This window comes from Onychomys torridus, chromosome 8 (assembly GCF_903995425.1).
Source record: "Onychomys torridus chromosome 8, mOncTor1.1, whole genome shotgun sequence".
In the NCBI taxonomy this organism is placed as follows: domain Eukaryota; kingdom Metazoa; phylum Chordata; class Mammalia; order Rodentia; family Cricetidae; genus Onychomys; species Onychomys torridus.
This window is the reverse complement of record NC_050450.1, coordinates 93,770,320-93,787,132: the sequence shown is the minus strand read 5'-3', so window position 1 is coordinate 93,787,132 and position 16,813 is coordinate 93,770,320. Positions and strand designations below refer to the sequence as shown.

Genomic DNA, 16,813 nt, shown 5'->3' with positions numbered 1-16,813 from the left:
CTCCGTTCTGTATTCTCACTGAACTAGGTCATCAGTCCTCAAGCAGCACTACCATCTAGAGCCTATGCATCTTTTTTCTATCTGGACTTTTCTTCTCACCCTAGGCCTCCAGTTTTAGAGCTACCTGTTTATTGGATTTCTCCATTTGGAGTATCCCTTCGCACCTAAACTAAACATGGTCCAAAATAGACTGATGGCTTCTTCCTAGAATTCTTCCCTGACAGCCTCTTGTCAAGCCTCAACCTCCTCCTTCCAGCTGAGTACAGTGGAATACTTCCTTTTTGATGCCACCAGTAGAGATGTATGATCTCTAGTACAGTATTTACTATATTATTGCATGCTTTCTCTTCCAGTAGACTGTTCCCTGATAGTATCCATTCCCCTGTATCTCTCTGATAACAGACTTCTAATCTGTTCATGAATGTGAACAGCCTTCTTCCAAACCCTTGGATATTACTGTCTTATCTGCTCAGGATGGCCAGAACTGTCTCCTTGGCCCAAACCATGTGATCTGCTGTCCTGAGGACAAAGCCAAAAGTAGGGCTAGAATAAAAAGTATTGGAAAAATTGAGCCTGAGTCCTGACTGTATAGCATCTAAGCTGCTCTAATTTTGGGTTACTTTAAATAAAGCATTTTTTTTTTTTTTTGCTGTTTAATCCATTTATTTTGGAATCTTCTGTTCTGTTCCAGCTCAAAGTATCCTAATGATAGTCTTTTAGTGTTACACACACACACACACACACACACACACACACACACACACACACACGTGCACCACCCAGTTATTTGTGATGTTGAATAGCAAGCCAGGGCTAACACTTTACTGAGCTGCATTCCTCACTCAATGATCTCTTTCTTTTGACACAGGTCTCATGCTACATGATGCTACTTAGGCCTCCAAACCCATTTTTAATTTTCAAAACTACATTTCTGTATGTATGCATGTATGCATGTGAAGGCCAGAGAACAACATGTCTGAGTCACTTCTCTCCTACCATGTATCCCATACCTGGTATAGGTGATGCTGAGGATCAATCCCAAACTCTCCTACAAACTAGGCAAGCACTTTACCAACTAAGCTATATCCCCAGGCAATATATTCTTTTAAGACATATATGTCTTTGTGGTATATGTGAGACATATATGTATGTAATTCCTATTTACATTATTGAGAGAAAATCTAGATCATCTATATTCTCCATAATACCTAATACAGCCTAATTCATGTAAAAATGTTAACTATGTTTTTAGGACAAAACACTGGGCATTAGGATCTCAGCAGTGTAGGTATGTGCCACCATGCCTGATGACCTGATTTCATTCTAAGAATTCACTTGGCAGGAGAGAATCAATTTCTGCAAGTTCTCTCATCCCCATGAGTACCATGGCATATCTGTGTACCCCTAAATAATAAAAGCATATAAACAAACAAAAACAGCAACAACCCCCTGGACTTTTTTTTTTTTTTTAATTAAAAAAAGGTCAGTATCTGGGCATAATGACATATACCTTAATCCTAGTACTTAAGTAGACAAGGAAGATCACTTGTTGAGGGCCCGTGCCCTAGGCAACAGCCTGGGATACACAGTAAGATGGCCTCAAAACAAACAAAGCCCCTCAAGCAAATAAAAACAAACAAAGGAGGAGGGAGGACACTAGATCACCTTCCTCCCTCTCCCCTTCCTATGAACCTGGAGACTATGAGGTAAGGCGGCTTCGATGTTTTTTATATATATATACCATTCCAAATCTTCATTTCACTAAGATTCTAAACTACAATGGATGCTTTTAACTAGGCAATGTTAATCACACAGGAAGGAAATGATGTAGGTGGAAGAATGTCCAGACAGGCTTAATCTGTGTGGACTCATCACTATTGTCTTGAGGTCTGAGCACAGGGTTGTTTCACACAGAAAACAAACTGAAAGCTCCATTTTGTTGGTAGTCTGTCATAACAGAGCTAAGAAAGTTAGGTGTAATGGAGGCGGAGACCTCAAAATTCCATCTATCCCGTAACAGTAAAATTATTGGAGCTTTACTGGTGTAAGAATTATTTTTTAAGTGACTTATCCATGACTGTACAGTTGTGATGACAGCTTCTGAATACATCTCCTGATCTACTTTTTAAGCTTTAAGTCCTGAATGAGAATCCATGTCTGCTGAGGTTATAAAGGTAACAAAAAAGTGTGTGTCCACAGTGAATGGGATTTTGAGTTAAGACCCAGAATTGACTTTGTCTTAGTGATTTCATGTATTTATACTGACACTTGAATTTCTCCAGTATACATCTGTACCTAGAGATAACAATGTTTGTTACTGCTGCCACTGATAGGGCACTGAGTATATAAATAGCACATAATACAGGGTGAGATGGGGGTGACAATTGTCCTTCATTTCTTTTTGAATAGAAGCATGGCAGATTTTCTTTTTTTAATAAAAGAATGACTTTGCTGGGCCTGTACCTGTAATTCTAGCAAGCAGTCAAGAGGCTGAGACAGGAGGATTATAAGTTTGAGACAAGCTTGTGTTATAAATCGAGGAAAAAAAACAGTCTGAAAAGCTCATTGAACCCAAAGCTTATGGTGTCTGGGACACAAAATAACAGCAATTTATGCCACATGCTGGCATTTCCAGGTTTGTCTTGTACCCAAATGTTTCTGCCTGGCCCCGAGGTCCAGATGAATCTCTCCCACTCATGGTCCACAGACGCTTATAAAATAATTACTCAGGGGCTTATATCAATTACAAACTGTATGGCCTATAGCTCAAGCTTCTTGCTAGCTAGATCTTATAACTTAACTCAACGATTTCTATTAATCTGTGTCTTACCATGTGGCTTCGTGGCTTACCAGTACTTTCACATCTTGCTTCTTTTGGCAGTGGCTTGCAGTGTCTCCCCCACTTCTCTTTCTTCTCGCTCTTCCATTCAAATGTATCACCTAACCTTATTCTGCCTCGCTGTTGGCCAAGCAACTTTATTTATCTATCAATCAATCAATCAATCAATCACTCAATCAATCAGAGCAACACATATTCACAGCATACAGAGAGACACCTCACAGGAGTGTCTTGTTCTTCTATAAAGTTAAACTAAAGTCTGAATGTGTCTGCTTCCCTTGTGCAAATTTGTTTCTCCTTCTCATATCATCTGCTCACTCCTAAATGTTCTTCTTGGCTCCTAGATCTCTAATATCATTGGTAACTTCTTAGTTCTGATTTTTCTCTTAACCTTTGATATTTTTTCCTTCTCTTATTTTTTCCTTTTAGCATTAGGCCCTACTTACTGTTTCATTAAAACTACCTCCTAGGGTATGGTGGCACATACCTTTAATCCTAGCAGAGGCAGGTAGATCTCTGAGTTTGAGAACAGCCTGATCTACAGAGTGAGTTCCAGGACAGGGAGGGCTACACAGAGAAACCCTGTCTTGAAAAACCAAAACAAACAAACAAAACAATAATTCTCTCCTCCCCAAAAAACCCACACCACCACCAAAAACCAGCTATCTCTTGACAACTGTGATAATATGTAGGTACTTAACCCATTTCTTCCAATGATGTAACTCCTTTAACTTCTTTTCTTCCTAGATAGCTCCTGTCTCCTGGCTTCAACTTATACCTTAATGTAAATGACTCCCACAGAGACATTTCAAACACAGAGATTTATTCTTTGCCTCTCTAATTGCTTGTTGGCTCTTTCTACCTCCATTACTGTCAAATGAAAGTTGTCTTTTGAAGTTGGAGCTTTCTTTTAAAAACAAATACTTTAAGACTACTTTTTCTTTCAAACATGGCCAGATAGGCATAAAAATCCAGTTATCAGTTTTTCTCCTTCAACTTCCTCACCTGGATAAGTATAAGATAACCATGTTTCCACTCCATTTTAGTGTTCACTACCTGGTCCATTCCGAAGATATATTGCAAAAGCTCATCAAAATCTTGCTAAAAGTTCTTCAATGGCTTATACTTCCTTTAGTATATTCTTTTAAACTCTATTCTGATTAGCTTCAACTATCAACTTGCCATAGCCCAGAGTCATCTGAGAACAGAGCCTCAATTGAGAAACTGACCTGTGAGTACGTCTATGGGTGTGTGTGTGTGTGTGTGTGTGTGTGTGTGTGTGTGTGTGTGTGTGTATTGAGTATTAACTGATACTGGAGGGCCTCAGGCAGGTGGCTTGAACTGTATAAGAAAGCTTGCTGAGTATAAGTCAGAGTTCAAGCCTTCAAGCCTCCCACAAACAGCCTTCCTCTAAGGTTCCTGCCTGGACTCCCCTTGACAATGGACTGTAATCTGGAAGCTGAAATAAACTCTTTGTTTCTTAAGTTGTTTTTGGTCATGGTGTTTCTCACAGCAGCAGAATGAAATTAGAGCAAATCCTCAGCATGGTATTTGAAGGATATTCAAAGCTGGTTCTCAATAAGGCTTTCTATTAATCTATTGGGAACAGAAGCCAGGTTTTTCATACAACTACTCCTAATCAATTAAGCAGTAACACTTTAGACATCTATATTATAGTTTCCAAAACAATAATTTCTAGATTATCATAAAAACACTATACTTAGAAGCAGCGAGAATGACCCCCGGATGGACCAAACCTGCGCACCGCTGCATCCCCACATTCAGAACTGAGATACCCTGCTGCTGCCATGCCCAAAAGAAAGGCTGAAGGGGATACTAAAGGAGATAAAGCCAAGGTGAAGGATGAGCCACAGAGAAGATCTGCAAGGTTGTCTGCTAAACCTGCTCCTCCAAAGCCAGAGCCCAAGCCTAAAAAGGCCCCTGCATAGAAGGGAGAGAAGGTCCTCAAGGGGAAGAAGGGAAAGCCAGCCGATGCCAGGAAGGATGTGAATAATCCTGCAGAAAATGGAGATTCCAAAACAGACCAGGCACAAAAAGCTGAAGGTGCTGGAAATGCCAAGTGAAATGTGTGCATTTTTGATAACTGTATACTTAACTGAGTACTGGTGACTGTACAGTTTGAAATACTATTTTTATCAAATTTTATAAAACCTGCAGAATGTTGTTTTACTTTTTTTAAAAAGCTATATTGTTAGCACACAGAACACTTCCTTGTTTTGGGGTGTGTGTGTGTATGTGAAGGAAAGGAACATGTGTCACTAACAAAATGTCTCCCAAGCTGGACTGATGATGGTTGATGCTGGAAAACATCTTCCCCTGATAATTTGAAAGACTCCTCTTGGCTCTCAGGAGAGATGTCCTGGTGTTGACATATGTGGCCACCGTGGCACAAAATGCCTTGTGTGGGAACTCTAAATTCATTGTTGTGACTTCCTCCCCTGTACCATCAACATAGACTTAACTCCCTTCAATCAGACACCTGTTGGAACCCGACCCCCAAAATTGGTTTTGACAGTCTATCAGGCAATCTGGACTTTGCAGTGGTATCACTGTGTCCTCAAAAGAGCAGTGGTTCCTTTTATCAAAGATTGTGCATCTTCAGATTGATAATTTATCTAGTTCGTTTGGTTTCCTGAAAGTCAGGGTCGGCTTGTGAAAAGCTGTTCAACAACACCCTCAATGTGCACTGACAGCCCTCACTCTAAGCTCTCCCCCTTTTCAAAGCATCGAATGAAGACTCATTGGGTTTTATAGTGGCTTTCTGATTCTGGTAGTCTATACGAGAAGGGAGTTTGGAAGTGCTTGTATTCTGTTAATGATTGTCTGCCCATGTCCTGCCTGAAAAACCATGATTGTTTATGGAAAGTATCTTTGATAAAGCTGGATATGGTTTGGCTTGGAAAAAAACCACTATACTTATAAGCATGAGCATAGTAGTAAATGTACGTAAATGTTAACTTCTCCCATTTAGTGTAACATAAACAAGAATCCACCAGTATAAATAATAATATAACTATTTGTATAGTAACTCTTTTTTTTTCTTTTTTCTTTTTTCTTTTTTCTTTTTGAGATGGGGGCTCTCTATGTAGCTCTTGCTGGCTTGGAACTTGCTATATAGACTAAGCTAACCTTGAACTTACAGAGATTCACTTGCCTCTGCCTTCCAATAACACTGAATTCCTAACATAATTATCATTCATGTTGACAAATTTAGGTGTATTTATCTTTATTTATGTGTATGTATGTGTGCCTACATGAATTTATGTGTCATGTGTGGCGAAGGCCAGGTATCAGAGTCCCTGTGGCTGGAGTTATAGGTCATTGTGAGCTGCTGCATATGGTGCTGAGAACCAAACTTGTGACCTCTGCAAGAGCAGTAAGCACTCTTAACTGCTGAGCCATCTCTCCAGCCCAAAGTTGGCAATTTTTAATTAGCATTTTGGGAAACTGTGAACTAAGAAATGAAGCAGAATGAACTCTGTTAAGTGTGATTTTAGTCACAACCAAACAAAATACACTTTCTAACTGAAGATTATGGCAATCAAGATGACTTTAAGATAGGTTCTAAGTGGTTATGAAGACTATGGGTTGGGAGGGAGTAGTAAGGACAGACACTTATTTCCACATCATTTTAAGTAAGACTTCCTGAGAATCAAAGTCAGCCTGCAGACTTCCCTGTCTACATTCACAGTGCTGCCTTTTCCGCTCTAACTCCAACAAAGCCATGTTTCAAATCCCAGTTCTCCCACATCACTCTCAGGCCCCATAACTAAGGGCAAGCTAGGCCAGCTCTTGGTGAGACAGCAATGTCTAGCTTTCAGGACTGTGGTAAGAATGAAGTGTGACTTATTAAAAATAATTTTATTTTTCATTTACATCTAATATACAGCATAATGAAATACTGAAAGAATGACTACTTTCTATGTCAGACTTTTCACTGCTGTGACCTGACAGAAACCATTCAACGGTGGAAGGGTTTGCTGTACTCATGGATTCAGTCTATTATGGTGGAATTTGGTAGAACAGAGCAAACTCATGCCAAGGTGGTTGGGGGAGAGAAAGACAGGGATGAAAAGAAAGAGAGGGATAAATGGGGAAGAGGAGGGAGTGACAGGAAGGAGAAAGGAAGGGGGGGGGACAAACAGATAAGCATGCAGGCAGACAGACATCCACCCACCCACCTACCCAGGCTGGCTTCCAACTTTTGATCCTCCTCCCTCAGTTTCCTGATTGCTGGGATTACAGCTATAATGCACCATGATGTCTGGCATATTTGATTTTAGATAGTTAGGAAAGAAGCAATCACAAGTCAGAGTTGAGGACTGTCTGTCCCACCCTACCCACACTGTCTTTTCTTCCTGCATACACATGCTTTAACAAAAGTCAGAGAAGATGGTATCCAGAATGGGGGTAGGGGAGATTATCTTCTGTTCTCACTTGCAGAGGCATCAGTAGCCCCTTGATATACATTACTGGAGACAACAACAAAAAGTAACTGTCATTTGATGGCCTGGTTTCTTATGCCTTAAGAGTTGAGAGAAAGCCAGGCGGTGGTGGCGCACACCTTTAATCCCAGCACTCCAGAGGCAGAGCCAGGCGGATCTTTGAGTTCAAGTCCAGCCTGGTCTACAGAGTGAGATCCAGGACAGGCACCAAAACTACACAGAGAAACCCTGTCTCGAAAAAACAAAGAGTTCAGAGAAAAACCCTTTTTAAAGCAAGAAGAGTTTGCCTCATCCCTATTTAACTGTTTTTAAACATTATTACAATGGCACTGTGTTTATTTTTTTCTAATAAATTTTCACTTAGTACGCCAGGGAGACAGCTAGTCTTGAAGTTTTTATTTGTAGAACTGAATATGCTAACAAGTAAATCTAAGTAGTTCAGGCATGGATGCCCATCATTGTAGCCTTGGTCAGTAATGTGTAGGTATATTAATTTTCCTAGCTTTTGTGATGACAAACTCAGACAAAGCTTTAATGTTTCAGAGAAACAAGACTTGGATGCTTTCACACTGTGTGATGGTCAGATGTGACAATATAGTATAGTGATAGCCAGCTGGTGAGGTACCTATCTTAATATGGGTTGACACAGTATGGGACTGCTATGGAATGCTTATATATTATAGAGGCAAATACAGGGAATTACTTAGGGAGACCTAATGAGAGAAGACTGCAGAGCTGGCTACCACCTACAATGTTATGCTTTCCTTCCAGTCAAGGTTTGTTTTTGGGAAATGGCCTTGCATTCAATAGGGAGTGAGGGTTGGGTGTCACATAATTGAGATATGCTTAATGAAAAGAGGGGAGAATGATATTCATTACTTTAGATTGGCCCAGAAAAATCTGCTCCTACACTTTATCTGTCTTCCCTAGTATGCCAGGTGATGACATCATGCCCCCAAAATAGTGTGTTAAAAGATGGCTGAGTCTCCACTAGACTAGGCCTCACAAAACTGTGTAGAACAGACCTCTTCAAACCATATAGTGCCTCTGGATTTCATGTGAATGAAGAGTCAATTTCTAGTGGGAAAAACTCCTGAGATTTTAGTGTTTACTTTAGCAGTTACCAGTATCTTTAGTGTGCAAGTGTTGTCGAGAGACTGACAGTAGAGGGATGGACAGACAGACAGGGAAAGCAGGAGTGAGAACATATTTAAGATCTCACTGTCAGTGACATAAGCAGACACTAAAACACTATCTTTATCCATTAGCTCTCTGGAAACAAGATAAAATCGCACTTTGCAGGAAGACTGTTAGACTCCATCATAGGATCAGAAGGCGACTCTTGTGCTTTGTGACAGTGGTCATTTTCTACCACTATTAACCAATCAATACAAAAGGCTCTGCATGTCTAACAACTGCCAGCAAACACGCAATCATTTTCAAATCTACACGACAGCTAACACAAAGGAATGGGATGGTGGCAGCACCAACAGATCCCCCATCATAGCCCATCATGCACTAAAGGCAAAGAGGGAAACTGCTTTAAATTACTATTCCTTTTGTGTATGGTCTTTGTGCTTAGAAAGTAGTCATTCACAGGACAGTATGGTAAAGCACTATTTTCAGTGAGAGACATTCGTATGCCACCAAGCAATCATTGTTTAGGATATAAAGGAGTCAGTACTTTGGCTAAGGATCCATGCCTTGGACTGCTTCATTTTCTGTCAGCTGTAAGAAGACAAAGATGTCATCTTCCTCAGAGTATGTTTTGTAGCTCCTGAGCCTTAGTAGAAATACAGTGTGAGAATTTAAAAGAACTGCATCTAAGTTCAGAAAGATTCGTTCTGATTAGCTAAGCCAACATTGCATCCTTGGGCAGGAAAGAACCTTAAACTGCCTGACAGGCAGATTCATTGTTTGCTTCTTTCTTTTCAGAAGACACCGAGCACATGCCCTACTTTTTTCCTAGGAGTTTCAGGATATCAGGTCTTTTGTTGAGGTCCATGATCCATTTAGAGTTAAGTTTTGCATGGAGAGATAAGTATCTAGTTTCATTTTTCTGAATGCTGGAATCCATGTTTTTTTTTTTTTTAATTTTTTTTTTTAATTGAAAATTCTGTCTTTTCTCCAATGTATATCTTTGGCATTGTGGTAAAGAACCATGTAGTTGTAGTTGTGTGGAATTATACTTAGGTCCTTTATTCAAGTCCGTTGATCTATGTGTGTGTGTTTGTACTAGTTCCACAATGCCTTTTTATTACTACAGCCTGCTGGATAATTAAAATCAGGAATGAAGATACCTCCTGCAGAATTCTTTTTGTTTGGTATTGCTTTGACTGTCCTTGGTCTTTTGTTTCCATACAGATCTTGAGATTTTTTTCCCCCTCAATTTGTGAGAAAGGACCTTGGAATTTTTATTGAGATGGCATAAATCTGTTAATTGCTTTTTCCATAAGATTAATTCTTCTGATCCATGAGATTGGGGGTGGGTCTTTCCATCTCCTAGTATCTTTCTCAATTTCTTTTTTTAGTGTCTTAGAGTTTTCATTGTAGAAGTCTTTTATTTCCTTGGTTAGATTTACTCAAAGATAGTTTATTTATTTATTTTTTTGTAATTACTGTGTGCATGGAATTGTAGCCCTGATTTTGTTTTCAATATTTGTCATTGGTACAGAGAGGAAGACTACTGATTTTTGTGAGTTAATTTTGTATGATGCAACTTAGCTCAAAGTGTTTATAAACTCAACAAGTTTTGTTTTTAATGTGTGTGTAGTCCTTAGAGTCTCTTATGTATAGAATCATATTATCTTCAAAAGAAATACTTTGACTTTTTCCATTTGTATCCATTTGTATCCATCTTATTCCTTTCTCTTTATATTGCTCTAAGATCTCAAGTAATATATTGAGAAGTGGAAAGAATGAAGAGTCTTATCTTGTTCCTGATCTGTGAAGATATTTTGTTTGTGCTCTAACAAATAAAGCTTGCCTGAAGATTAGAGTGAGGAGCTGAGTCACTAGTTAGCCATGGAGGCCAGGCAGTGGTAGCACACACCTTTGATCCCAGCACTTGAGATCTCACACCTTTAATCCTAGCACTAGGGAGGTGGAGACAGAAAGTGATATGGCTGGGCAGGAGAGAGGAATATAAGGCAGGAGGAGATAGGAGCTCACTCTCTTTCAGGCTGAGGAGTTGGTGAGGTTAAGAGGTGGTGGCTGTGGCTTGCTCTTCTCTCTTTGATCTTTCAGCATTTATCCCAATATCTGATTCCTGGTTTTCATTAACACCAATTAGGATTTGTGCTACACTGATCTTAATGGGAATGCTTTGAGTTTTACTCCATTTAACATGATGGTGGCTACAGGCTTGTTATAGATAGCTTTTATTATGTTGAGGTATGCTTCCTTCATCCCTAGCATCTACATGACTTTTATCATGAAGAGATGTTGAATTTTGTCAAAGACATTTTCTGTACCTATTGAGATGATCTTGAGTCTTTGAGTCCATTTATATGACAAATTTCATTTATTGATTTACATATGGCAAAGGTCAACTTGGTTATAATGAATGACTTTTTTGATGTGATCTAGAATTTGGTTTATATTTTATTGAGAATTTTTGCATGTAAATTCATTACAGAGATTGGTTTGTAATTTTCTTTTTTTTTTGTTATGGTATTTGAGCAATACTGGTTTTATAAAGAGAGTTTGGAAGCCTTCCATCTCTTTCTATTTAAAAAATTTAAAAATGTGTACGGGTGTCACATCTGCATGAATGTCGGTGCACCACATGCATGCCGGATGTTCAAGGAGACAAGAAGGGAGGCCATTGGATCTTCAGGGACTGGAGTAACACAAGTGTGAGCTGCTATGTGAGTACTAGGAATTAAACCCAGGTCCTCTGTGGAATACGCTCTTGATTAATGATTGGTGTTGGAAGGCCCAGATCATTGTGGGAGGTGCTACCCCTGAGGAATGTGACTTGAAAGCTGTAAGATAAAGAAACTCCTTTTTCTCCAAGTTGCTTCTGGTCATTATGTTTTTGTTTTTTGTTTTTTTGAGACAGGGTTTCTCTGTATAGCCCTGGCTATCCTGGAATGCACTCTGCAGACCAGGCTAGCCTCAAACTCACAGAGATTCGCCTGGCTCTGACTCCCCAGTGCTGGGATTAAAGGCATGCACCACCACCGCTCGGCTGGTCATGGTGTTTATTATTACACCAATCAAAACCCCAAGACAAAAGTTTATAAATATTTTCTTCTATTCTGTCAGCTGTTTCTTCACTGTGTTGACTGATTCTATTACTGTCACCCAATGACAGAGAAATGGATGAGATCTACATGAACAATCTTTTTGAATTTGATGTAATCCTATTTGATTTTGCTTCTGCAGTCTTCTAAAACTCTATTTTTTTTATTTTATGAAATATAACTGTCCTTGGATTTCTCCTAAATTTCTCTTTTTAGCAGTTACAGTGCACCCCTTTGCTGTCTTCGTTTCTTTCTTTGATCTTCCTCATTCTCTAGTGGCTAGTTCCTAATGTCTATAAATATGGTTAAGTTTTCTGCAGTACTAAAATTCTGGGAAAAATATACAGTTTATGTTAGTGTTCTCCACTTTTCATTTCATATTAGTTTTAACGTAAATCTGGCTTCTGTTACCAACCATTCTACTCAAAGTTTTCTGGCAAAGCCAAAGAGGGCTCCTTAACTTACATTTCTTTGTGATATTGATAAACTCTGAAACTATTTTGGCTTTTATAACCTTTCTCTTCCTTGTTTCTCCTAACTCTTAAGTTGTTTGGCTGACCATTCATCATCGTTTCTAGCATTTAGTTAACAATTCTGTTTTCATGCATCTCAACTTATTGCTTTATAACCCCTTCTCATGCTTATTACTATTTTTAGACTGGAGCTCACAAGTGGGTCTCAAATTTGTGATTCTCCAGTGTTTGCCTCCCAGTTGCTAGGATTACAGGTCGGTGCAGCCACACCTGCTTTAAAGTCCTGGCCTGGGGTTACAGTTTAGTTCTAAGTGTCTACTGTGATTTACTGACACCACCATACTAAGAGCTTTCCATTTAGTCCATCTTCCAAAGCCACATCTCTAACATCTCTAAATACAGTCTGTGCACCTTTCCTTGGAAGCAGTTCATTCTAATGGGACTCATGTTCTCCTAAGAGGCATGTTCTTCCTCATTTATTTATGATGCTAGCTGGCCCATCCTCTAGAAAGTTCTATGCTGATTAGGAGCAACATCGTCCTCCATCATTTCCATATATTCTGGAGTCATTTTGGACCCTTTTATCTTTACCTTCGAGTACTTAGGAGTACTTGACTGTCCTGGATCTTACTCTGTAGACTAGGCTGGCCTTGAACTCACAGAGATCCACCTGCCTCTGCCTCCCGAGTGCTAGGATTAAAGGTGTGTGCCACCACTGCCTGTCAAGCTTAAACTCTTGATCTTCACACCTCAACCTCTTAAGTGCTGGCATTACAGGTGTGTAGCAATTTTATGCAGTGCTGGAGATCCAACCCAGGGCTTCATGCTGGGCAAATATTCTCTTACCTGAGCCATATCCTTTTTCACAACTTTTCCTTGGAAGCTGAGTTGAAAATGTTTTCTAATCCTGTTGTGCTACTATTTCACATCTGAAGCAGATATGTAAGAGACTGATGAACTGGAACTAGAAGTAAGTCTATTAAAGGTATAGCCCTTTAGAAATGAGCAAAACAGCATTTTTGGGAACAGTCAATTTGCACAGGGATTTGATGCTTTCTCCTACATTGCTTCAACTTTTCCTAAGGCTTTTCTGCTCTACAAATGTATCACTGCTCTAGAACGGACATCTTTGACCCAGTGAGGTCTTCAGGCAGGTAGTGAGGCTTCATGAGGCAGAAAAGTTATGACTTTACTGGATGGTCATAATTTGAAGAGTAACAGTAGCCACAGAAAGGTAGTCAATTTCTCACACTCCTTCTATGTTCTTTAGGTTCAGCACTGCACTTTGCTTTGAATTATAGCTAGTTATGAATGAGTCTATTAAAATCACTAAACTGTAAGTCCTTCTTTCTTACTTCTTACAGGTCTAGAGGTGAGAAAGAAACTTCTAGAAGTGGCATAAAATTGTATTATTTAGAGGCAAGCAGAAGCTATTTACGCACACAGGGCCTTTGGTTTGTTCTGATGGTAAGAAAAGGCACTGAAGGGTTTCTAGAAGAGTCACGTGGTATGAACTGTGTTTGAAAATAACCTCTCTGGCTGCTGGTGAATAGATTGGAGGAGGGCAAGAAGAAAGATGATTCCATGTGGGAGACCATGGTGTGGTCAGTGGGGATAAAATTAAATGGGTATTTACAAATCAATTTTGGGACTTAGAATCAATTAGATATGCTGATGGCTTCAGAAAATGAAAATCTCACAGCTGTAGTTTCTTACAGTTAAGAGGGTAGAAAGCTATTAGTGTTGATTTTGACTAAACATGGAGTTTTATCTGCTTTTGGAAGTCTCTACAGACAGTGGAGTGAATTGCTCTACTCACAAAAAAGAAAATGTGTTGTCAAGTCTCACTAAGCTGGCAATAACTCCTACTGATTGCTGTGCCATTAATCCTGGTTTGACAACCTCTGGAATTCTTTTGATTTGGTTAGTGTTATTTCAGAGGCTTATTAGTAGGATAAATTAGCCTCTATTCTTAATGCTACTTTTTTCCCCCTGTAGATGTGTGTGTATGTATGTGCATCTGTGTTTGTGTAGGTGCGTAAGTATTTATGGGGGTGCATTTATGTGTGTGTACATGTACACAAATGTGGAGGCAAAAGTTCAACTTTGGATTTAATTCCTCTGGAGCTGTCATTGTTTTTTTGAGACAGGGTCTCTCAGTGGGACCCGGGGTTCTCTGAACAAGGTAGGCTGGCTGGTCAGTGAGCTCCAGGAATCCATCTATCTACATTTCCCCAGTGCTGAGATTAAAAGTGTGTGTCACTACACTTGGCTTTTCTTTTATGTGGGTTCTGAGGAATCAAGCTCAGGTCATCAAGCTTGTACAGCAAACACTTTGCCAACTGAGTTCTTCTATAACCCTTTATGCTACTTTTAATATTAAAAATGCCTTTGTTGGGCATGGATACATGCCTATAATTTCAGAACTTGGGAAATTAACGCAGGAAGCCCATGCTACACATACGACTCAGTTTAAAAAAAAAAAAAAGATCTTTAACACCTTTCCATGTCCTTTAATATTTTTAGATAAAGTTATTTTAAGACATTCCCTTCCGAAAAGAGCAGGCTTCCCAGAAATATCAACAGGACATGGCCTAACAAGTTACAATAAGACTAGGCACATACCCTTATATCAAGGCTTGACAAGGCAACCAGTAGGAGGAAAAGGATCCCCCAAACAGGCAAGAGAGTCAGAGACAGCCCTCACTCTCACTGTTAGGAGTCCCACAAGAATAGCAAGCTACTCAATCGTAACATATATGTAGAGAACCTAGGTCAGACCCATACAGGATCTCTGACTGTCCTTCTAGTCTCTATGAGCCCCTATGAGCTTTGGTTAGTTGATTTTGTGGGCTATGTTCTTGTGGTGTCCTTGACCCCTCTAGGCCACTATTTTCTAAACAGACCACAACCACCTTTAAAATAAGCTACATATGCATATTTAAGAAGCAGTGTTACTCTCTAGAAGAATAAATACAAGCCCCTTTTGGTGTTGCTTGCTGACTCTTCTATATAAAAGTTTCATGAATAGTAAAGGCTGAACTATTCATGTCATAAAACAAAGCTCTCTGCACCTCATCATAAGCAGGACTTTCATTGTATATATTAATTTAGCACATTTCTCATGGGGTTTTATGACAGTACATGTAGTTTTCAGTTTTAACTGGGCTTTTAAATTCTTTTTTTAAAAAAGATTTTATCTATCTATCTATCTATCTATCTATCTATCTATCTATCTATCTATCATGTATACAGTGTTCTGCCTGAATGTATGCCTACAGGCCAGAAAAGAATACCAGATATCATTGTTGATGGTTGTGAGCTATGATGTGGTTGCAGGGAATTGAACTCAGGACCTCTGGAAGAACAGTCAGTGCTCTTAACCTCTGAGCCATCTCTCCAGCCACAGCCAGTGCTCTTAACCATCTCTCCAGCCCTAAAATTCTTATCACCAGTCTCTAAACCTACTTTTGGATTTGGAAAAGGAAAAATAAATGTTATACCAATCTTCTGATGGTTAGACAATTTTTCTACTTTTAGACTCAGGTCGCGCTGAGTGTAGCCCCAGACTGGCCTCTAACTCTGATCCTTTTGCTTCAGTCCCCTGAAGCTAGGATTATGGGTAAGAATCAACACATCTACTAGATAGCTGATTTACTTTTCTTCCTTCCTTTCTTTCTTATGATAGCGGGGATTGAATCTAGGGCCTTATATGTGTTAGGTAAGCACTCTACCATTTAGCTATCTTCCCCAACCTCCTGTTAGACAGTTTAAAAGACAGAAATACTTTGCCTATTTGGCTAATGATTTATGCTGAATAAAAACAAACTTGTAAAACTGAAGGACATACTAGATTTTCATATACTTTCTCATTTGTATCATATCACAAAAACATGACTTTGGGTCAGAAAAGTACTACTTTACATTTCAGTTTAAAACTCATTTTTTGATGATGATTAGATGGTAGAAAAAAAGTATTCATTAATTAAATTAGATGAATTCTCAGCAATATTAAGGTCAAAGAAATATTTCCCTGGAAAACACTTAAATCTAAACCATGACATTGGAATACTGATTTCCTCCTTGGTGATAGAGAAACCTTAAAAATGAAAAAGACATTAAGGAGCCAATTCTTTCTGGGTGGTAGGGTCACCTACAAACAGCTAGGTATTGGTGGAGAATGTGTGGTACATAGGAATGCCTAAGGGCTGATTTAGTTCCAGGAGTCTCTGTTTTCTTTCCATGTTTCATCAGCTTGCTAAGGTCTCTACAAACACTTCTAGGAAACAGAACTCACTTCACACTTACGGACTTACTGTGAGACACTGCAATGTCTACCAGAAGCACTAACATTGAGTTCATGCTTCACTAACTTGAGTTCATGTTACCCCACTTGGAGGTTCATGTCTGGAATTTGAAGAACAAACAAAATCTACTAACAATAACTCATCATTCTGTACACTGGCTAGACAGAGCTCTGGTATAGATAATTTTCACTTTGAGGTAGATGCTTTCTTCTTCCTTTAAGAGAATTATTTATTTATTTTTATTTGATGTGCTTTTGTCTTCTGCCTGCATGTATGTCTGTGTGAAGGTGTTGGATCTCCTGAAACTGGAGTTATAAGCAGTAATGAGCTGGGAACTGACCCTGGCTCCTCTGGAAGAGCAGGCGGTGCTCTTAAGTGCTGAGCCCTCCCTCCATCCCCCTCTTCTTTCTTTTTAACCTTAGGCAAACTGCTTACCTGACACCTTGCTCTAAGAGCACCAAGTCCCCAAAAGATACTTCAC

The 16,813-nt window shown here is 39.3% G+C and overlaps 1 protein-coding gene and 1 pseudogene across 11 annotated transcripts in view; one reads left to right on the top strand and one right to left on the bottom strand.

Annotated features, from left to right (window-relative positions):
- The window catches only part of Tanc2 (tetratricopeptide repeat, ankyrin repeat and coiled-coil containing 2), a 332,046-nt gene that overhangs the window by 47,554 nt on the left and 267,679 nt on the right, over positions 1-16,813 (bottom strand). The gene's annotated exons all lie outside the window — the stretch shown is intronic.
- On the top strand, positions 4,645-4,923 carry LOC118589827 (annotated as a pseudogene).